The sequence below is a fragment of the Micropterus salmoides genome, unplaced genomic scaffold, assembly GCF_014851395.1.
Source record: "Micropterus salmoides isolate LMB-PRFRI ecotype aquatic unplaced genomic scaffold, ASM1485139v1 Ms_hic_scaffold_6, whole genome shotgun sequence".
NCBI classification, from domain to species: domain Eukaryota; kingdom Metazoa; phylum Chordata; class Actinopteri; order Centrarchiformes; family Centrarchidae; genus Micropterus; species Micropterus salmoides.
Genome location: NW_024044348.1, coordinates 14,424,052 through 14,448,184, shown reverse-complemented (window position 1 = coordinate 14,448,184; position 24,133 = coordinate 14,424,052).

Below are 24,133 nucleotides of genomic sequence, written 5' to 3'. Positions count from 1 at the left end.
TTTATCCCTGCCTTCTAGTTCATTTAAAAATTGTATGATGGAATAAGTCACTCTAAAAGCAAACCTTGACCATACTTTCATATTAAAGCATTAGTGACAGAAATGTGTGAGTAAAACATTATGTTTAGCAAACATCTGCCAATAACTGACAAAATATTTGATGGTTTAAACCAAAGGTAGAACAGTATAATTCAAAATTGTGTTAAATTTTACGCAATAATTAAGCCAGGTAAGCCAGGTAAATCAAAGAAAAAAAACGACACAGGGTGTCTTTTCCGATCTGTAGAAAGCGTAATAGACCACCCCCCTCTCTTTGTCTAGATTTGGCCTGATGGTATGATCTGTCTGCCCATCATTAGATGTGATTGGTTGCCGCAAGTAGCAGCCCAACATTTTAGACAAGATGGATGGTAAAGTAAAAGTATTGTATGATATAGCAATGACTTCGACATAGTGATAATATATTATAATCATTATGTTTCATCTAGTAAAACTAGTAGACAGCACATACACAAAGAACATTATTGATATCTGCAGGTATAACATTACATGTTACTACATTTATATAGGGTATTGTATATGTACTTATCAATGAAGACTTCAAAAAGCGTGTTACATAATATTAGAATAGCCTATGGCAGACAGATAATTTACATTTAATGAAAAATAGAAGTACGTAGTACGAAGTACGTAATAGAAGTAAGATGAGGTGAAAAAGAGTACGAATTTTGATCAGAAATAGAGTTAGCGTACAAAATGATCTGTCTGGTGCTAATGTAAAATACACGTGTTATGGGATTCAAAGGGTTACCGAAGTCTCTCATTCAGTATTGTTAATCATCATTACAGAATGAAATATCAAATGTACCAAAGTAAATTTGGAAACTTTCAACAAAGACAAAGTTGATTATTGTCCCATGTCACACTGTTGCGAAATCTTCCCTTCAAGGTGTTTGGCCATGTGTTTGAGTTAAGATGCCTCAGGGTAACTACTAGTCCTGAGGCTTAGACAAAACTGTACCATATAGCAGATGTTAATGAAACATATATCCAACACTGATTATTATTAAAGTGAAAAGGTGAGGAAGTCACTAAACTGAATGCAGTGTGTTTGCTGTTTAACATCTTGTCAAGACCATTAAACATTTCACAAATGGGAAAGAATATATTTAAACTACATATCGATCAACTGGGCTTCCTCTCTGAAAAATAGTTCCTTTGTTTGAAATGAGCTTTCACTGAGGCACATAAAGATGGACGTTGTTTGCCTGAAATTTTAACTCACAGATTTACTTTTAAATGTCTGTCTGTCTAGTTCAGGTGTTACAAAAAGACGGCATATTTCCACAGCAGGATCAAACTACAGCAGAGCAGAGAAAAGCCATCTGCACCAAGCTTCGCCTTGAGTCAAACATCTTGAGCAGCAAATGGGGAAGGTGTTGTACTGTTGTGGTGCCTGTGGAGTTTCAGCAGGAGGTTGTGTTCCATCTACACTATGCTTACAGTACCTCTATCTCATTTAGCCCTTTGAGTGATCACAGCTTTAATGGACTGAAAAGTGTTGGAGCCACGTTGTGAAGAAACTCCGGACATAAATTTACCTCCTCGCCCTGCAAATCATTTATTGCATTTCTGCTATTAGGTAATCAATCAGTGTCTCCATACTTTTACATTTACATGGCTGAAAATGTCAAATAATTATAAGCATTCAAGGCCTTTTAGTACTGTGAGCTAACAGCTATGTTTGCATAATGAAGCAGAGCATTAAGAAGTCTTTTTGCTCTTATTGTAATTAGGACAAATATTCTTTCTATTGTAAAGGGCTGGTTATTGCTAGATATACATTCCAAGCTCCTTGTGTCTTCTGTTTAATGTTATGGTCTCCTCTTCCATAATTTTGAGAAAAATGAAAAGCATCAATATACGTAAGAAATGTTGTACTTACTGCTTCTAATTCTAATGCCAGTCAATAAAAAGTGCAGAGGGATGCTCCTGAATGCATAGGAGAAGATGAAGTTTCCAATAAAAAAACAAGCTTTGATTCAAAAGTTCCTGATGAAGCCCATTCTGTCGATCCACTGCCCCTAAAAGCAAATGTTACTGCTCTGCCTGACGAATTATTAATCGCTCCCCACTCAAATATTTTCTCATTCTCTTTCCTGCATGGGCCAGTGTTTCATTTCTATGGCAAGCACGAGCTGCCATTTGCAGACCATAAGAGCAAATGTTAATTTGCCCCATGCGCATTTCTGTGCCGGAGGAGCCATAGGGATGTGAGCTAACGTAGTGGTCAAGAGAGGGAGGCTGACTTGGGTATTTACATAAGGTAATGTGATTGAGTTGTTCCCATAGATTTATCCTTTCCCTCAAAAGCCCTTGGGTGAGGTGAGGAATAAAAGATGTGTGTGTGTGTGTGTGGGGGGGGGGCAGTCTTATGAAAGACACACTTCTAACCAACTGTTGCCTCACATTCTTCAGTGGCTCCAGCTGAGAAAGGCGACACATCCTATGGATGTCATCTACTCCAGATTATGTGATAGTCTACAGATGTTGCGTGTGCAACTATAGAGTGTGTGATGTCATCAGTTTAATATCTGTCTGTTTGGACTTGACTCTCTTCCTCAAAAGAGGATGGTTACCACAATTAAATATCTATACCCTTATTATTAATCTATTGAAAATGACCTAACATCTACTCTTAATTTTGTTTCAGGTTTTGTTGTGATTATGCTTTTGCAGAGCTTCACACAAAAACTCAGATGCAAAAATTGCAGTGGGAATTTCGTCAACGAAAACCATGACAAATACAATTTTTAGATGACAGAATAAAAAGTAACCCTTGAAAAAGAGAACTACATGAACTAATCTTTGTTTGAATGCAAAGTCTACTTTTAAGAAGTAATGTTATGTCTCACACAGTAATGTTATCTGATGTTACCACTCGTTCTTGAAAGAAACAGGTTAATAGACTATATCCATCTACAGTCCACAGAGAATTAGACAAGAAGCGGCACAAAACTGTGGGACAAACTACAAAAACATGCATGCCATCACGCTGACAATTATAGAAAGGTAAGCCAATGTAACTTCATCAAGCGCTGTGGATGTAATGTTCACGTTACTTTTAGTCGGCTATCTTTTGTCTTGCTATGGGAAGGAATGACTAAGTTCCAGGATTAACGCTGGCAGTTAAATGTTACAGTACATGTTCGCTTAACAAATATCATAACATTTTTCATCATTTAAGCATCTAGTTTTAAGGTAAACCCAGGCATCTAAAAATTCTTTGCTTTTCGTTTCTGGCTAATGATCATACATTCTTCACATATTTTTCGTTCTGCTAGTAATGAGCATGAGGAAATTTTGCTTCACAGATAAAGCAAGTAGAGCACCATAGTAGCGCATTAGAAATGGGCATTTTCAAAGGTCGATGTGATGGATTTTTTCCCCTACATACTGAATGGTTGTCTCATCAAAAGGTAAATGGTTTTACACAGCAAAGAAGGAAAAGGGAAGGAGGGAGGAAAAGCAGGTCAGTTGTTGACATGGATGAATGGGGATAGAGCAGAACAGCACACACCGTAGTGACCCAGATAGGACCCAGTCCAAAGCTAGAACATGCATGTGAATATTACATTATATTAAATCATACTATACAAGTGACTGTATCTGCATTTGCTGTGAAAGATAAGTAACAGAAAAATATAACCAAAAGTACATATTTTGTGTGTGTGTCTGTGTGTGCATGGGCATCAGTGCATCTTTATGTATTTTATGTACAATGTGTGCGCAAGTGTGTGTGGATTCACTTGAAAACTAACGCATTTACAGAGTGACAGTGAGAATGACAAAATGCTCACAGGTGAAAATGTGTTGTTGTGCAGGAGATAAAAACGTCTACTACCTCTACACTGTGAAGAATTGCCCTGATGTTTCTGCCACATGGTGGTGCTGGTGGACTGCTGACCGTAGGCCATCAACAGTTGATCTGTCGCGCCACACACCGCCTCCTTTCAATCTCACACCATCTCATTCTCACTACCTCCCGCTTTGACTTATCACATCATTCGCTCTTTCACTCCTCCTCTCCTTCCTTAACATAATGTGAGATGAGGTGAAGTGTTATGGCAAATTAAGTAAAATTAAGACAAGAAAACGGCTCAACTCACCTATGTCGTGCGTGATTTTTATTGCCCAGCCTCAGACGGAGCCCTGTCTGTGCTGTCCTTGGAGATTGGTGTTAATGACAGACTGCAGACCATGAAAGGAGTGGGAGTGTTGCATCCAGTGGAGGTGGAGGTGCCTGCACAACACATTATCTTTCACCCTCTATGGTTTGTTTTGTTCTCTTTCGCTTTTCACACTTTGTCTGCTATTTTTTCCTCCCTCGTTTTTTCATATTCTTTCTTTGGCTGTGCCCCCCCCCCACAACCACCACCCTTCTCCGCCTTTGTCCTTCCAGTTCCCTGTCTCTCTCTCTCCAGTTCTCTGTGTAGGTCTTGTCATTTGCTGAAATCTTGAAGTCTTTTCCATCTCCTCCTCTTCCACACTTCTGCTGTTATCTGTCTCACCACCTTTTTACCAACATCTACCTTTTCCTCATTCTGCCAACCTCTCCCCATGGCACCTGTCTAATTCTCCTTGTACCCACTCTGTGGTGCCACTCATAGCTTGCTCCTTCACCCTCCCCTTCTTCGTTTCCTGGCTCTCTCTGCCCTGGCAGTCTGACAATTGTTGGAGCTGCTAAGCAGTTATCACCAGCTCACAGAGGTGTGTGTGTGTGTGTGTGTGTGTGTGTGTGTGTGTGTGTGTGCGTATGTTTGGTAATAATAGAAAGAGAATGCGTATAGGTGAGCATATGTGTGTCACTGTGTGCTTATGGTGGTTTGCTATTTATATTGAGGTGTACAGCTCTAGTGTTCAGTAAAACAATACAATGTCTCAGACAGGTTTCTATTATATTGGAGCTTTGTATGGCTCTTCTACTATAGTGTAATTTTTTTTGCAACAATGAGGGGTAAAATGATACTGAAAGGCTGCAACTCCTCTCTTACCCCTGCCAAACATCCCTGGTGTCTAGCTGCTCTGGATCCATTTAAAAGGCACAAATTTCTTTGTCTTCAAGGATTTTTTCTAGTTTTGGTCCCATCTGTCACTGGGAGGAGGTTGAAAGAAAGGAGGAATAAGCCCAGCTGGAACCCTTTGTCTATTGAAGGTAGATCACATTGTAGTGAGACCAGGACAATGCTTCTCTGGCCTTATGGGTACTGAGAAATGAGGGACACAGACCAGGCCTTAGACCTCAGGAGCAAGGCATGCCAAACAATCATCCTGGAGGAAAGTGATTCAGTAGGGTTTGATTTGTTCTCCTTGATACGGTGAAATCATATTTGGAAGCTGTAAAAATGTAGCATCCTGTGTTATCTATTCACCTTTAGACACATTTCCAGTGATATGTATAAGCTTTTCAAAAACTAATTTGTTGGTAATTTCTTTGCTAAGTCAGTTCTCATAGTGATAAAGGCAAAGATAACTTTTTACAAACCATCCTCCTTGTTGCATTCTAAAGGGAAGGGGAGTGCATTCAAGTGAAGAAGGAAACACTGCCATGCTTTTCTCACCTAATATGCTATGGGGACATAATTTGATATGTATTTGATATGTAACAGTTACCTAAGGTAATTGACTGTAACTGTATGGTCCCACTATGTCGCAATCAGAAAAGAGCAGGGAAATTATGATGAAAAGGTTGCCACATCCATGCTAACATTTTTATGAAAAATGTCTAATGCAAAGTCATTGTTTTCTAACCACAGGAGAGTATGCATGAAAAAAAGACTGGATCTGTTATTCATATGCCAACTGGTTCCCTGCGGTGAATATGTGAATTCAACATGATACGTTGAGCTATTAAATCACTGGGATCAGGACCTAATTCACAATTCTTGTGTGAGTCAGTTATATGAGCCGTTCCAGGTTTTGGTTAGACGCACACAGAGGGGACCTGAAGTTATCTGGATGAGTTCATTACAGTGTATACTTAAAAAAAGTGAGACTGTGAGACTAGTGTTAGTAACATGCAATATAAACCTCATTAAAATTTCAATTCATGGGGTGAGTTGCAGATTCTTACTGTGTCAATTTACCCTCCACCTTTAAAAGAAAATACGTCTAAAGTTGTGGCTATTTAGATTTTCTTTTTCTGTAAATATAGGTGTGGATATAACTCAGATACAAGACTTATAGTAGAATAAAATGAACTACAGTATTGTTGGATATGAAAAACTCATACAGTACATACGCATGAGTAAGGCTCAGGTAAATCAGCTAATTGCAGGATGAGGCCAACAATCTAGCATTACGTTAAGCAATAGTGGATTTATCTGCAACAAGTCCTCATACCTAAACAACAAAATAGGTTAATTGTCACTTTGGGTTAAAATAATTACATTACGTAAGTCATGTGATGTAAGTAAAGTCAGCCACATGACATAAGTCACCTACTTAACATTATTAACCTTTAAAAAAGTCAACTTGTGACACCTCAGTCTCATAACCACAAGTCTTGTGGGAGTTTGACCCATCCATCTACCACAACCACCTCCTTACACAAACTTTGTTGCTCTTTATACTTTTAATACAGCCACTAGAGGTCTAACAATACACAAAAATATGGGCCGTAATAAGCTGCTGCACAATCGACCTATAGGGCAGTTTTTCTGGTGAGGACAGACTGGCCATGCAGTTTCACATCCCACTGAAGTATAAACCAGCATCCAACTTATATATGCCTTATGGGGATAGCTGTCTTTTTAAAAGCAAGAAACAGATCCTTATCAAATATTTTACTGTCTTTTTCCAGCTAAAGAACATGTGCATATGGCTATGGCAGAGGGGAAACTTCTTGCATTGGAAAAATAAAATGAGCACTAAAATGTCTTGGGGATAAATGGAAAAGAGAACAGCATTAGGGAGGTGTGTCTTATTTCCCCATCTATGCATAACTTACAAATTATCAATGTTTTTATTTTCCCTTTTGCCACATAATGGTTGGAGGGCCCAAGAGACCTATTAAGGAACCAGGGGAAGAAAAACACCAGATTTCATCTGATTCCCTGGAGGGTAGAGTCTTACAATGTTAAGAACACTTGCTTGAAAGAGTCCATGGCAGTACAAAAGTTTTAGTGGAAGGTTTTTTTTCTATAGTATTGATCCACTTAGCATTTACTCTCCCTTGTGTCTACAGCAATAGTGCAAATTAGATAGGCCTAAGGCAGCACGTGCTCCAGTGTGATTTAAAGTGCAACAAAAAACACAACAAAGTTAGAACATTCAAGAGAAGCTACTTTAGCTCAACCTTAAATGTATTGATCGAACAGTTTAAAAATCATTAATGTTTTGACGCAGAGATCCAGAGATTGATGACATTAATTAATTCCCATCATTGAAACAATATTTGAAACAAAATGATGAATGTTTTCTGCTTCTTTTTGACTTTTTTAAAATTAAAAAGGGATAATGTATTTAAAATCACGTATATGGACATGGTAAACATATGTTAGGATTGATATTCTGGCACTGAATATTTGTTTCCAAAAGATGCTGTGACATTCTGATGTTTGACCTACAACAGTGACTTGTAATACCATTTTTGGACATTTTTGCACTATAAAAGTAGTGAACATATTGCCTCACTCTGACGTACTAGAGGGGTAAAGGGGATACAACGCCACTGACAGGCAACCATATCAAAATGCAACAATACCGATTTCCCTGTGTTTGAACATTGTTGGAAACATTTGGCAGTACACAACAACACAACTTAACATAGGTCTAGTCATTTTTAGACATTTTAATGAGCCAGAATAACTGAAAACACATGTGGGTGTGCAAATCTATTTAGTTGCATGACTTATGACCCATTCACTTGAAAAAGAAAAGTTGTGGGGAGACTGCATTGTGTGAACTGTAGTTACTATTTGTAGTAATAAGCCTGGATGTGTAACTATTTCTAAAACAGTGCATTTTGACATTCATCCATGTCAAACCAACAAATCCCACTGCTTGTGTACACTTACAACTATGTGTGACTAATTTAATAGTAAACTGTGAATAGTATAAACTAAGCCATTCAACAATTTACTATTGAATTGGTCAGGTTGTGTTGTTTTAAATATGAGAAATTGTTCTCTCAGAGGTTTGTTTAATAAAAAAACAACACAAAATCTGAACAAAGTTTCTTAGATTTACATGATAAACTATAATATGTACCCTGTCAAAAATGTTATCCAGAATTACAGGCTAAAAGTGAATATCCAAACTTTTACATTACAAGGATACTGATGTTGAAACACAACACAATAGGGATGTTATGTTAGGAAATGTGCATTTTTCTGTCAGTGTCAGAGGTTGAAAGGAGATGACTGAATCCTTGCAAGAGAGCATTTTGCCCTTAGGATTAAGATTGGATGGCTGGGTTTAAACCTGTCAAAAGAACAGGCTTAAATCCCTCACTCACAAACACTTTATGGTTCTCACTCGAGGTGCATGTGAGCAGTGCTGGAAGGAGATATTTCTCTTTCATGCCACTTACTTCAGAAGCCATTCAGCACATCAACTGGATTGTGGAGGATTTGTAGGGCATTGAGTGAAGAAACTAAATTTGGGGAAATTGGTTATCAGTTTTTCTTTTACATTTGTGACAGTGCTATTACAATTAACTCTTAAAATGAGTTCCTTAGCATACTGTACAATTTTCAACTAAAAGTAAGTAATAGTAAATATCTAAATGCAATATTGCATTCTTCATACAGAAAAATCCATTTTAGTCTTGTTATGATCCCCTGCTCTGTTGTTAAAGGACAATTCTGGTCAATTTGGTACCAAAGTGTAAGAAACAATTGTTTCTGTGTTAAAACCTTTGTGTCGCAATGTCAGACAATTCCTAGTGTCACATTTTCCTTGTCTGCTTTTTTCCCTTGCCTGAGTTTTGCCTGTTGCCTGATCCCCTGCCTGCCTTTGGAGTCCATACTCTTTAGCCCAATCCTATTAGATAAGTTTGTCTCATTTCCCCTTCTTTCTTTTCTTTTGACTTTTGCCTGTTTTCAATCTCGAGTACTTAATGTTTTTATTTTACCAGCTTGGTCTCAAAGTCATGCTTTTGGGTTTAAACCTGTTTTACTGAGCCATTATAGTACAATCTGACCAGTAAAGATCTGGCAGCACAGACGGTTTTTGACCAATTACCTACAGGAAGAGCTGCAATCCAAGCAAAGGAGGTGGAAGGTGGGTTGTCCAACAAGTTCAGAACTGTCGCTGCAGAAAAAAGAAAATAAGCCGTCTGATCTAATTAAAGATGAGCTTCCCCCAGGCCTTGATGCCCTCATCGCCCTCACTATACACATCGACAGTTGTATCTGGGAGCAGAAGAGGGAGTGAATCTTAGCCACCAGCCCCTGAAACTCACCATGTCTGTCCTCAGCATCCCCATGCATGGTCCAACCCACGCTCCATCTCCAGCAGCAGGCGCAACACCACCGAGCAATGCAAGTGGGCAGGACCAGGCTATGGGAGGAGAGGCAACAGCGTCACTGCAAGGAGAACAGGTGCCTATACTGCAGGCAGATGGGCCATTTTTCCTTCTCCTGTCCTGTAAAAGGAAGGATACAGCAGTAATCAGGAGGACTTTGGTGAGCCAAGATCAAGAACTGTAAATGCCCGCCAGTCCTATGTTTCATGCTCATTTTATTCTGCCTGACCAGACCAATAAGGTTCTTCTTTTTTGTGACTCCTGTGTCAATTCCAGCTTTATGGACAGCATGCTCACCACTTAGGTAGGCTCTGGACCAGGATCCCCTAAACATGCTTATGGAAGCTAGTGCCCTTGATGAACACCTACTCTACTCTGTGACACAACTTTCCCTGTCCACCTGGGCATGTTAGGTAATTATCCTGAAACCCTCGCCTTTCACCTGATAGACACACCTCAACCGCCTGTCATCCTGGGGTTTCCATGCTTTGCCAGACATATTCAACACATTTACAGGTCCTTGGGACTTGTTTTGGCCGAGTCATCTGTCATACTGTCTGTCTCAGGAGGGGGATGAATGGAAGACTGTGTGACGGCCCCTCCGCTTGGTTTGCTCTGCTGTTGCTGTGCTTTTTGTCTCCAGGGCTGCAGACCTATTTGAGGGTTAATAAGCGGCATGGGATACACCTGAGCCCGGGGTGCCGCATGCATATAAGCCAGAACAGCAGCCAGTCCTATGGCAGATCTCCTCACTCATGCAGCACTTGTTCATCTATCCACTCCCTACACTACTGACGTTACAGATTCCTACCACTTATATGCTTTGATTATTTTGTTGTTTTGTTGTAAATAAATTACTTTGCTATTTAGTACACCTGTGTGTCTCCTGTTTTCATTACAGTCTATGAGCTGGACTGTGACAACTGCCTGTAACACTCCAAGTGATCACTATGAATATCTAGGGATCATTCTGATATTTTCCAAGTCCAAGCAGGAACTTGATGCAACATGTGTGGTCTGTCCTCAAAAGACAGCTGGAGAACCAGCTGTTTGGCAAGGTGAAGAAGTAAGTTCTATGTCTCCGAGGTGTCCTGGGGTTCATTGTCACTGCAGGCAGCATCCAGATGGGCCACATTCTACAGAGCTACAGTTCTGTGGCAGCCACCCTCGATGCCCTCACCTCCCATAATATTCCATTCGTATGGCCACAGTCTTCAGGGAGTGTCGCTGTGGTGTACTTTCACAACAGCTCCTGTCCTCACCCTTCCCGATCGCTCACAGCAGTTTGTGGTGAGGGGCGACGCATCTGACGCAGAACTGGGCGCCATTCTTTTCCAATCATTTGTCCAGGACGTGTCACCCCTCCATGTTCATCTCCTACAAACCAGCCCCAGCGGACAGGAACAACAACAACAACAATAAAACAAAAACTATGTTTTTACTTTACACTTTGGTTCACTCACAGCAATATTGAGCTCACAAATAATACTTATTGAAATATAGAAAATAATTAACTAGAGCTCAAGACTACGTATGTGTGTGTGGCAGTGCTTTTTTGGATGTGTGATGGTGAGCAACCAAGGGGGAAATTGGAGGGGGCAAACAACAAAAACAAGAAATAATTTTCTGAGGAAAAGTTATTTGAGTGGAATTACAATGTCTTGTTATTTTGCAAAATTATACTGTGTTGGCATAAAGAGCACAACACTTGGGAATTGCCTTGTGTATCATGCAAATGTTACCCTGTATACTCTATCCACTAGTTGCTGGTTATAATTTGGAATATCTTCAATTCAATGAATACTGATTTATCAGTCATAGTAAACTTTTATAGCTTAGAAGTTGCTACAATCTGCCTGAATTGCCATAAACACAGTAAAATTGTAACTGAATAAAATTGCATTATATGGTGTGCATGTCTGAAACACTAGTTGTACACCATTTCTGGTTGAGCAAGAAGTGTAGGGTGTGTGTGAGGCAGAAAAAACAAACTTGGCTTGAAAAGGAGAGAGAGAGAGAGAGAGAGAGAGAGAGAGAGAGAGAGAGAGAGAGAGAGAGAGAGAGAGAGAGAGAGAGAGAGAGAGAGAGAGAGAGATTTCACACATCTAGCCTCTCATATGCCCTTGGACCCTGAGCCTGAAAATAACCTAACTTAGAGATACTATTAGCTGACTGAGCCAGCCAAACGGACAACGGAACCTGGCTCACTAGCCTCCCGATGGTCAGTGCTTGACGGGGACCGAACACAGCCTACGACATGGATGGAGTCCAGTTTAATGACTGGGAATACAGTACTGAGGTGATTTACAGTGGCTCCGATCAGGACTCTGACTCTGGGGACGACGGTGGTTTCAGGCAGGGACAGGCAAGGCATCAAGTGAGAGAGAAGCAAAAGGGATATTGAGCATCAAAGAGGGAGCGACAGCGACAGTGTCCATTTAACTCTGTGAACTCTGTGTGTTAATGGTTTATTATGAACAAACTAGAGTTGGTGACAGTGGAACTAAGACGGTTTTGGAGAATTTTATTTTGTTTCTGTTGTTAATCATGACCACTAGTATTTGGGGCTGCAAAACATATTGGTCTGTCAGTCTGTTTAGAGCTGTCAACAGTTTGATTAAGGCTTGTCAGTCATATATAAAAACATTTTATGTCAGTATTTTCATATTATTTCATTTCATATAGTTGTAACATTGGAGAAAATTGTACCAGCTTGTCATGCAACTCCTTTCTGTGGTTTTTGAGTCAATTCATACAATACAATAAAAATCCTCTGCAGCCAACACAAACATATATTTTTTCCAGAACACATTAATAACAAAACTTATTCTACAGTTAGATACAACTACTTTCAAATAATATAAAATAAACTTATGATATAAGAAACTTACAGGCACAATTATCATCAGGTAGCTGAGCTCCAGCTAAAATGTTTCTGGGGTTCATCTAAATTCATCAATTGATCCATCATCAACCACTTATCCTGTATGCAGGGTTCGTGGGGGGCTGGAGCTAGTCCCACTTGACACTGGGCGAAAGGAGAGGTACACCCTGGACCACCAGTCCATCACAGGGCCACACATATACATACAAACACTCACATTCACACCTAAGCATTGCCAGGCACTTGAAACACTAGGGGCTTAGCCCAGCCCAGAAATCTCCTGATCTCGCAATAAATCTGCGTTAACTCGCCTGCCCATGTTCAGTAAATATTTGTGTGTCTTTTACTGGAGGCTCAGCAATATCAGCACAGCTACATGGATTGGATGATAGCGGTTAGTGAGTTGAACATTATAAATGAGATTTTTGCCACACTTCATCCGCGTGACCGGACAGTAAGTAAGTAACATTACTGTAGTGAATACGTTTTCCACTGTATTGTTGTCTTGCGCCATAATGTTGCATTATTGTATATTATTTGTCACGTAAGTTACAGCGACTGAGACGGTGGAAAAACTGTGTATCTGAGTATCAGTAAAACAACAATAAATCTAAATTGAACATTGTGAAGCAAACAGCGGTAGATCCGTGCTAATGTAAAGTTAGCTGACTGCCCTGCATCACTAAAGGCTAGTATATAAACAAATGACTTCACATTTGCTTTTTACCGTTACATCATTGCTTGCAGGCTAAAATACTTTGACACACTTTGACATAATACCAATGATACACAGGATAGTAATATGGATCATGGTAGCTGGTGAAGTCATATAGAAAGCCATAACCTTATAACTATAGTGTTTTGCATACTTACATATTTATAGTATTTTTCACATAAGAAGCAGAATAGTGGCTGTCGCAAGAAACAGAGAAAACAGGCGTGTGGTTCATTTCTAAGTGTGTTACAGCCAGCTGACAAAACAGGAAATAAGTGTTTTCATTGACAAACTACGTAAAGCCCCGTTAAATGCTTCATCAAACCAGGTAGCTGCAATGGACATTTATTATACATGCCCATTTATACTTTTAACTGCCTGGTGACCACTTTAACAAAATGTGATATAAATTTACACACTGCAAGCTATTAAGTTGAAGACAATTAAAGAACGTCAGTGAATTGGGATAGGAAAAGTAATGGCAGCCCACAGGGGAGATACCTTTGAGAGGAAAGTACTCCAAAGAGAGGTTCTCTTGATATACAGGCTCAATTCTGTGTCACCAAGAGGCTTCAATGAAGAATTAAATGTACTCATTTCTTGTAGACCTGAAGTTATGTACTTTGTTGTGCATTTTCTGAATCTCAACATTCATGATCAAATCTTATGATGAAACCCGTGTATTTTTCAACATATGGACACATTGATCTATGTAGTCTTTGTATGAGGCATTTTTCATGGCAGACATGGCAGACTTGTCTTAGCAGGGAAGCACAGGTGTTTTTAACAGCATTATTGATGACTCTGTTCATTTGAAGTCTCCCAGTAAGCATGCACGCTGGCTCACCTAAATGGAATTTAGTAATTGCTAATTACACTTTTGCTTTTCTTGCTATGACATGTCTGCTGTGAAAAGGACCTATTGGCTCAGTTTTTCTTTGGAAATCTGCTCTGACTGCCTGATATTTATGACAGTTTTAATGAATTATTTTCACCTGATCTGTTACACTTTGGAGATCATTGAGCCTGCACAATGAGGGAAGCTTTAGCCAAATATTTGTACTTATCTTTGTTATTTGTCTGCATTCTAAATTAATGAACCACCAGCATACAAGAAATGCAGATGATCTGAAACCATAACTTATTATGTGGTTGAGCCTGCATGTTTGCTTCTATTTGTACATGGAACAAATAAAAGCACCCTGCAGCCTGTGTCAAATATTTTGGTTTCTCTGTTGCACTACTCAGCAAAGTGTTTGAAAAAACTCAAGTGTCCATGCAATTTTATTCAAGTCCTGTTCAGACAAATCTGAGCTGCCATGGACTGTTGAAACAATATATTTTTTATTATTTGTGTCTAACATTCTTGTCAGGTTTAATATATTAATGCTGTTTTTTTTATTGTCATGGAGTTTAAATGAAGTACGACGTGTGACTTTCTAAATCCTAAAACATCATGATAACATTATCATTACTTAAGATTTGTGCATTCAAAAACACAGGAACTGGAAAAAGTTCTCTTTGTTGTGATTTCAGTCTTATCCTACCATTCCAGCCACCGCCACTAATAATAATAGAGATGTGCCATTGTTAGAACTTTTCCTTTCATATTGTTTCAGAGGAATGTAGATTATGTATTCAAAGAATGTGGTATTTTAGAGTATCTCAGTTGGTTAACTTCAGGTTGTGCCCCTCTAAATGTCTCCACACAACCATAGTAGTTATATTCATGGCAATTGTTTAAGAGTTCGTAACAATGATGATGAAACTCTGTGAAACTTTTGTAAAAGACTGCTGTGGAAGACCAGCAACAGGACTGTGCTTCATACTGAGTGGAGACATGGCAGATAAGTCCCAGAAAAAGAAGCCAACTTGTTGATGCATGCAGTCACATGCACGCACACACGAACACACACACACACACACACACTTCACTGCACATCACTTTGTGATTAACCTCAATTTGACCATTCAACATTGGGATGGGGATGACTACAGCTTTAGGGACAGCCAAGGTTATGCAGTGTTTTCCGATACTTCAGCATTTCTGCTACTGACATAGATCATGCAATCCCTTGGCAATAAAACTACAGTAAGGGGGCTGTTATCTTGATTCAGTTAATTGGCATAACCGAACTCACCTCTTTATGAACTTGGCAAGGATCGATTCTAGCTATTGTTATGATCATGATCAGATGGGCATTGTCATAACAAAGAGGTCAGATGTACATATTGTGGCTTTCATTTATAATGAATTGTTGCTCTGGGGCCCTGCTGTCGAAATAGCTATTGATTAGGAAGGGCTGATGGTAGCTGGACTTGATTATTCATGTGAAGACTTACCTGGGCAGGATCGATATGGCCCCGAGGATAGGAGCTGCACAGATGCTCATACGTGTCAATGAAAGCATACACATAAACAGGCAGTTGTTACATTTTTTAACAACATATGAGTAGCTTAATTTTATTAATGAAGTGAATTATGTTTAGATTTTATGATCTAATACAACACATTTATGATCTAAAAACAGAAAGTCAATTTGTCAGTAAATGAAAAAGAATTTTTTTGCGTTTTATATAGTAATGGTAATAAATTAAGCAGTTTATTGCAGACTTTTGTTTTCTAATTCTACAGTATGCAATCTTGCTCTCAGTAAAAAAGAAAACATGTCAAAACAGCAGCAGGAAGCTTGCAAGTAAGTTCGCAATTAATAACCTGAGGAACACCATCACATTTCTTTAGACAGAAATACACCAAATAGCTAAAACACGGCTCATATTCTATTTGTCATAACAAACCTGACAAGTCAAGAAAACAACAACACAATAGAAACAAACAAGAGCCCATTACCTGTGGAAGATATTGTGCTTGTGCTTGTTTCTCTGGTGCCGGTGGAATGGTAATGGATGGACAATGATGGCAATGGAAGCAATCTCCTCATCGTAAATGAATGTACATCTGCTGGATTGTTTCCCCCAAAGAAATCAAGAGGAAAAACCCCATCAATTAGCCAGCACACATAGCAGCACGGTGTGATGTGAATGACAATAATCAAGGCCTCCTCCTCCTCCTCCTCCTCCTCCCCTGCAGCTGACGCTGCAAGCATCTAGCAATCTCAATACAAGGGCCCATCAACCATGCATTTCCTCTCACATAGAAAGAAATGCCTACTAGTAAGTGTGGCTATATATTTTGGCTTTGTTCTCCCTTTTGGTCTGTGTGTGTTCATTTGTGAGTTTGAGTACTCCATGTTTGTTGCCATGCTTAATTGTTTTAATATTAGGACTCAAAATACACTGCTTAATGCTTATACTGGAGCAATCAGGGAAATACAACACCTAGTCCAGTGGGGCCCCTGGAGGTTGATGTATGGATAAATTGAACCTCAATGTGAGTCAAAATGTCTGCGTGTCTTTCTCTCTCTCTGTATATGTTTGTGTGTGTTTGTATCCACATGATAAAATGGGCACACAGGGCAGCAGGTGAGTCTACTCCCACCTGAGGACCCTGTGGTGAGGTTCCAGATTTGGCTAAGGAAGAGCAGGAGGCCTTATCAAAAGCCCGGGGAACAACAAAAACCTCAGCTGCACAAAGGACTCCAGAGAGAGAGAAGCTCTTATTTAAAGAGAAGGCTGCTGCATCTGTTTTCTCTGTTTGTTCTAATTCCACACAACTGAGGGCCTGACTGTATTTTTTTCAATGTGAGAAATTGGATAGAAATAGAAAACACACAGAGCTTCCTATAATGCCACGTTAGTCTGTCTAGCTTTTGTCACATGTGCACTCTGACAGATGAGGTACAACAAAGATCTCATGCAAATAAATATGTATAGACACTGCATTTATGCTAATCTGTTGTATTACTTAAGGTGATGGATCTGACATGGCTGGTAAATTCTTTGTGGCATCCAAATCCTCATTTTCACAAGTATAAAAATGTTTTGCCTCATGCTCAGATACTTTAAAAAATATCTTGTTAATGTGATGCAAAGCTCAACTTAGTCAATTTTTTTCAAATATGGCATAAAAAGGAAAAATGAAGATGCAAAACCTACATCAGAAGTTCAGGACATGTCTTGTTGCTTTGCATTCACTCTATTATTTCACCATGGGCTCAGGAAATATTTAATCCGATACACACGTTTATGAATTGTATTTATTATTTGTATTTTTATGCAGTAAGTGTGATGAGAGTGCATTGCATTCTGCACTCCTGCTCTAGTAATCCTTGTGCTATTATTCACCTTTTTCTGAAAGTGGAGTCCAAAGCATCTTGAGCAGATTGCAAATGGAAAAAAGTCACTGACATAGAAGGCCATGTTTCAACCTTTAAATGATTTGTATTTACTGGTGGTAAGAGACAAACAGCACAACACTAATAATCAAGATGGAAAACTCAACTGAATTCTTTTTACGCTGGATTCTTGTCAGTGAGAAGTTATACATTTCATCTCTAAATTCACACTTTCAAAAAAATAGCCATCTCCTTCTCCTTTGAAGTGCTGCATATTTTGTCCTTTCCCTCACTGGAACATGCACTCAATATCTTCTTGGAAACTCTTGACGCACAACGCAACACCCAAGGTCAGTTTTGTCTCCCTGGCAACAGTGCAATACATTTGGCGCATTGTCAGGCTATTTAATCAAGACTGGCTCTCTGTGTGTCAGATGAACATGGACATTCCTTTTATCTCTAAAACTGCTGAGTGAGGCAGGCACCCCTCCCGAAAAGTGCGAGGGAATGGAGAAGGGGACAGGATGTGAGAGAAGGAGAGGGAGAAAATGAGACTGAGAGGGAATCTTGTAGAGCGTCAACTAGTGTGGCTGTAAGAAGTCCTTGATGATGCCTTTATATTGATCAGACCGTATCACCCATAGTAAATCTATTCACAGATGACCGCTGCTGAAATGCTTTTGGAAATAGGGCAGCAAGGAGAATAAACAGAAACATTCCGCCAACAGATTTTCAATCCACTTAACCTCTCCACTTCTCTTTCGAACAATAACAGGGCAGGAGAAAGGGACAGAGAAACATCGGTTGGGAGGGGGGTAATTTTGCATCTCATCTGTTGACAGTCAAGCATGTTGTTATCATTGTGTGCTGCCCTCTAGTTTATCTCCCTCTAGAAGATAGTAGCCTGCTCCTCGTGACTATAGGGCCAGACAACCAATTATCTATGTGCCCTCTATCAGATGTGATTTATATCACTAGGCTGTCCCTACTCTGCTGTCCCCTCTCCGCCTGTGATCAATCATTCCCTGCACAAACAAACACAAAACAAGCCTTTAACAGAACATAGTTAATGCTTTGGATTGCCTGCTAAGGAGACCGAAGATATGAATCGGCTCAGATCGTCACAGAAATAAGGCAACACTGACATTGAGACAGAGCACAAGGTGGAGGCAAAAGATGGGTTGATCCTCTAACTGTTGCCTGCTACAGTATGTCAAAAATTTAATCTTTGCAAAATAAATACACTGTTGGAAGCCCTGTCATGTTAATCTTTTCATATGTATACAAACCCAATAAAGCTATAATCTTGAAGATTTCAGTCCTGGTTGATGGTAACACCTTTGATTAGTGGTGTCGACAGCAAGTGTGTTTTACTGCTAGGGATGCCACAGTTCTGTTGGAAATAACATGAATTATTTACACTTGTATATTGGTGTCAAAAGAGCAATGTGCATTTCTGTTTGCAATGCAGCCAAATAAACAGAGGGTTGAGAGGACTCATTGCATTGTCGTTTTAATAAAAAAATATAATCAATAATTAGCATTTTTCTATCAGGCGGTTAGCAACAACCGTAGTAGCAGCCCTTCGCCTGCAGCTCCTTATTTAACAGCTCACAGTGGTTGTTTCCTCCTATTACATTAATCCCTTGAAAATAATACATGATCGGCTGGTAATAATTGCCAAAAACGCTCATGTTTTGTTTAGTAGTTGCATCCATTAAGCGCTTGGTGACAAATGCACAGCATTTCCTTTGGCTGCTTCACAAGAAAGGACACCATGTGGCTTACCACTTTACTACTTAATGTGAAACAGCAGCAGCAGAAAGTGTGGTTTGCCTTAGCTGTAACTTAACAGCTCCAATACAGCTGAGAACTATCAGTTAACATAGAGGCTTTAATCAATTAGACTGATATTAACTGAGACAATTACTAAGAGTAATGCTGAAGTAAGTTTCTACATTGTTTCCTGTGAATCTCTTGCGCATGTGGAGGAAATTTGAATTCCACATGAGAATGGAGGACTTTGTTAATAATAAAAACTCAAAGAGATCACAATGAATGTAAATATGCTGAATGGCTATTGCCATTGCCAAGATATGCAAGCGTTGAGTATGAACCTTTCACATCTAATTAGTAATGTGATCCACTGTTAATAGAAACATATTGATCAAAGCAACTTATTATTTTTTTTTTTATTATTACATTACATAACATAGTATTTATTTATGAGTACTATAATTATATTCAATGATTACCCACTCATAATATATACATTTATAATATTCTGTTATGTATTCATAATAACAACATATCATGTTTTAAAAAAAACATATATAGACATCTTGGTCGTTTGTGCAAGCAACCTATTTCATGTTTTCTGAGTGCAGCCACAGAAAAAACAGTGATGTGGACCCATACGCAGAAAATTCAGGCAGAGCAGGTAAGAGCATTTATTTAAAACAGAACAAACTTACGTAGAGTCAATAACAAAAGAGCAGTCCAAATGCAAGGCAAACAGATCTACAGGATAGAAGGCAAATAATGCTCTAATAACACAGGCTCAGAAGACAGGCAAAATTCATTAAAAAAAATCCAAGTATAGGCACAGCAAGGAAACAGGAACACTTAACATGACACAAAGATGTCCACTACGAACCAGTGTGGGAGGAGGGATTCAGGGGCAAGGGTATGGGGAGCTGAGGAAAAGAGCTGGTGCCATCAGGTAGACGGCCAGCTGGATAGGGGCCGAGCAGGAGACCTCAGGTAGACGACCCAGGGGCTGGACAGGTGTGGAACCGGAGACGGATGAACCTGGAAGCAGGACTTAAGTGGAGCTAGAGACCTCAGGCGGATGGCCTGGAAGCAGGACTGAAGCAGAGATGGAGACCTCTGGACTGCTCTGCACACTTGTCGCTGGACTGGAGGCCTACCTACCTGCGCTCACTCTACCCTGCATGAAAATTTGTTGTGGGGGAGTGGCCTGAAGGGATTTTTTTTCGGTTGGATACTTTCAAATTCTAGCTGTCTCTTGTTAGTTTTTCCAACCTTGCCTTCCTTAGCTTTAAAGTTTAAGTTACATAACGTTATGTATGTGACTTACATCGCGTTACTTACATCACTTACTACACATGATTTATGTAACTAGTGCAGTGCCCGTTAGGGGCCGATGTGATGCCTCCCTGCACTTGTTCAGAATGTTCATCTCATTGGTTTCACCTACAGAATTAATAGCACAGTACCCTGCGCTCGCTGTTGCAGAGCAGAGCAGCTCGCGCTGACCTGACACTTAGGTTGGCAACAACACACCCGCAACGTATAAGGCTGATTGGATGAACGGTTCTCAACATAATCTGAGAACAAACACACACACACACACACACACACAGATTCCTGTATTTATTTGAAGCCAAACTATGATCTTTTCCTAAAAGAAAGGAAAGTGTTTAAGTTTGAGGCAGTGCTGTGCTAAAATCTACCATACCTGACAAGCTGATGAATGTGAGTCACACTTTGAGAGCCCACTAGACTCCATAGAGCTTTCGCAGCAGTATACTGTAGGTATAGGGAAAACAACTCCCCTATGTATTTTTTTTAGTGTGAGAATGTTGTGAATATTTCAGGATCACGAGGTGATCAATACCAGAAGGCTAGCTGGTTAATGATGTAGAACCCGAGCTTCGTCTAAGAGAGCAGAAATGGATAGAGTTTTTGGACTCTTTCATTACAGATGTGATCAGTAAGCAGAACATGTCTATCACCCAAGGGCACCGTTTTAAGAAGATTCATTCTAAAGAAACTTTTCTCACTTCTAGGGTATTTACAGTACATGCAACTGTATGCATGCAAAAGGAGTGAAAAGGAACACACTGTATGAAGAAAGTGAATTTCTTATTTGAAATCATGCAGTTTTTTTTACTGCTTATTACAGATTATTGTACAGTATGTACTTGTTTAAACACCAGAGAAGGCTTTTGTATTGTTGACACGGTTCTAATTTGATCCTGTTAAAATGCAAACACATACACAGAGTGCACTGAACCGCAAGGCAAAAAGTGGTATAAGATGCTGTGTAAGACTTTCAAGAGTTTTATGTTTGAGAGCAACTTTTTAATTTTCTCCACTCCACTCTTCCAGAGATCTCTTCCTGCTATTTCTCTCTTTTTGCTTCACCCTCACACTTTTGCCACTGACTGCCAACCAAGGGGATTGACAGCACTATATTGTCTATTAAAACAATGTTTGTGCTGATAAAAACAGTCACGCTCACCCACACCAATACAATGGTCAGACTCTGAGTTCTTCTCCGTTTGAAGTGACAGAGGAAATCTGGATAATTGTATGATTGATTCTCTTGTGTTCTTCATCCACTTCACTGAGCAGGCTTTATTTACGAACTGAAGGAGAGAAATCTTGAGATACAAGATGCTCAAGCCTGCAGAGACTTACATGTGAGCTGCATGTACACACACGCACACACGCACACACACACACACACACACACACACACACACACACACACACACACCAACAACTATTTTTGGAGTGTGGCTGTGCATTGTCGAGTGTGTGTGCATCAATGAGTCAACTGACTCTTTCTTTGCCCTTTATCTCTCGGCCACTTCCACCTCAGAAAGCCAAGGAAGATCACATTAAGTGGGGCTGCTGTTGCGTAGCTGCATTTGGCTGAGTGCTGAGGGAGATATGGGGCAAGGCATTACTCTAAGTCAGTCCCTACAGGCTTCAGCCGATTCAGAAACAACAAGGCCAGTGTAATTCACAGAGCCAGACATCCTCACTTCAGTGGTTCAGGGCCTGTTATAAGCTCATGTTCTCTTTTGAGAGAGGACATCCTCACATATTGAACAATGTGTGTGAGTGTACATCAATGTGTGTGCATTTATTTCTCTGTGAGGAAAAGGTGATCACAGATTTTTTTCCTATTTTATATAAAACTCTTACATTTATATGTACATTTGAAAAATGCCCTGTTTGTCATTCTTCATTCAACTGTAATTGGGTATAAATCCCATTTACTAGCTCCAACTCTTGAAATAATATAACATTTACTTTCTGGTAATAAATCAGCCATCCATGTCAATACAATGATTGTTGCTATCCTACATGATAATCTACATAGTGTCACGGTCACATGGTTGTCATTGTCCAATTGATTGGTTGCTGAATGGCATGGTCTTATCTAATGTGAGCCTGTCAGGGGCAGATGCCAGAAAAGAAAGAGCAAGAGAGGGAGGAGGGAAACGAAAACACAAGAGAGCTAGGGTGCAGTGGAGTAGTGAAAACCTCCTTTTGTTAAAAACATGATGGACAATGAATAATAACCCTCGTCCCTTAAGTAATCTGGCTTAATTTTCTGTCTGTGTTCACATGTTAAGCTAAATCAACTGAAACAAATGCTGGGACAAGCTCTTGCCACGGCAGGTCGAGGAAAGTGATGCAACAGGAGACGAGTCAATCTCACTGGAGTTTCAGAAAGGCCAGCATCCTTTTGGACACTGTCCACCACTGTTAGTAGCCGCAACGCTTAGTGTTAATTGATTCCCATGGACGTAACAACATATCATTTCTCTAACCTGATCTGTGACAAAACAAACCTATGATTAAAAAAGAGCAAGTAAATATGTGAGTTTCAAAGCTGCAAGAAGAAATATCTTGAAAATATCTTGAAATCATTTTTAAATACATTTGGGGGGACATTTATATAGATTTATTTAAATTTGCACAGAAGAAACAATGTTCAACTTTAAATGTGGCTGCACTAGGGGCAGCAGCACTTGTCAACTGAAGGTCATTAATTCATGTGCACAGTCTGGGAAAATATTATACAATAACTGCTGAGATGCTATTCAGCAGGGCACCAAAAGTCCAACCTTCTCCAGTGGTGCATCTCAGTGGCCAACAGCAAAACAGTGCAGGGGCCTGCACTGTGTCTAACAGTGTGTGAATATGAAGAAGAATATTGCTACAAACAGCAAATATATCCCTTCCTAAATTATTCCTTAACAAATAATAAAAATAAGCTTTAGATATTTTCTGTATATGCCACAAGGTTTACACAATCACAGAACCACAATTCAACAATTTCCTCTATGATGACTTTGACACTAAAATAATTCAACTGGTATTCTACACAGATTAAAACAAACACCATCTGTATGGTCATAAATAAAGTGTTATTTCAGTAATGTGACATTGATGTCTATTGGCTTACACGTAGACACACACACATGCATAAGATTATGTTAATATTAGTACTAGTACACTATTCCTGTCAGCTTTGGCTTGCTTTATATGAGGCACAGAAAATTGAAAGCTGCTTTAAAGTGTTTCATCTGATATGCAAATGTTTATAAGTTGATGTCTTAAATGTCTGAAATGCTTTATTGTTAAATGCATAAGGAGGAAAATTTGTTTCCTATGAATAACTGAATTCTTTAGTCAGCCTTAGTTATGATAAGACAAAACAAACAAAAAAGACATCTCGTTTTCACATATTCCATTTAAAACAGGTTCCTTGACTGGATTTGAGGGCTTTGGTGGGGAGCCAATAATGTTCTGATTGTGAAAAGGTTGACTGAGTGTAAACTAATTAGCCCACTATACTTTATTGATATACTTTACTTATGCCCCAAGGGTGAAGGCCTCTTAATTATCTTGGTCAAAGGTACTTTGGGTGAAATGGCTGCTCTGGAGATAAAACCAGAGAACTCTTCTGTCACTGAGAAAAAAACACATCCCCACCTTGTTGAACC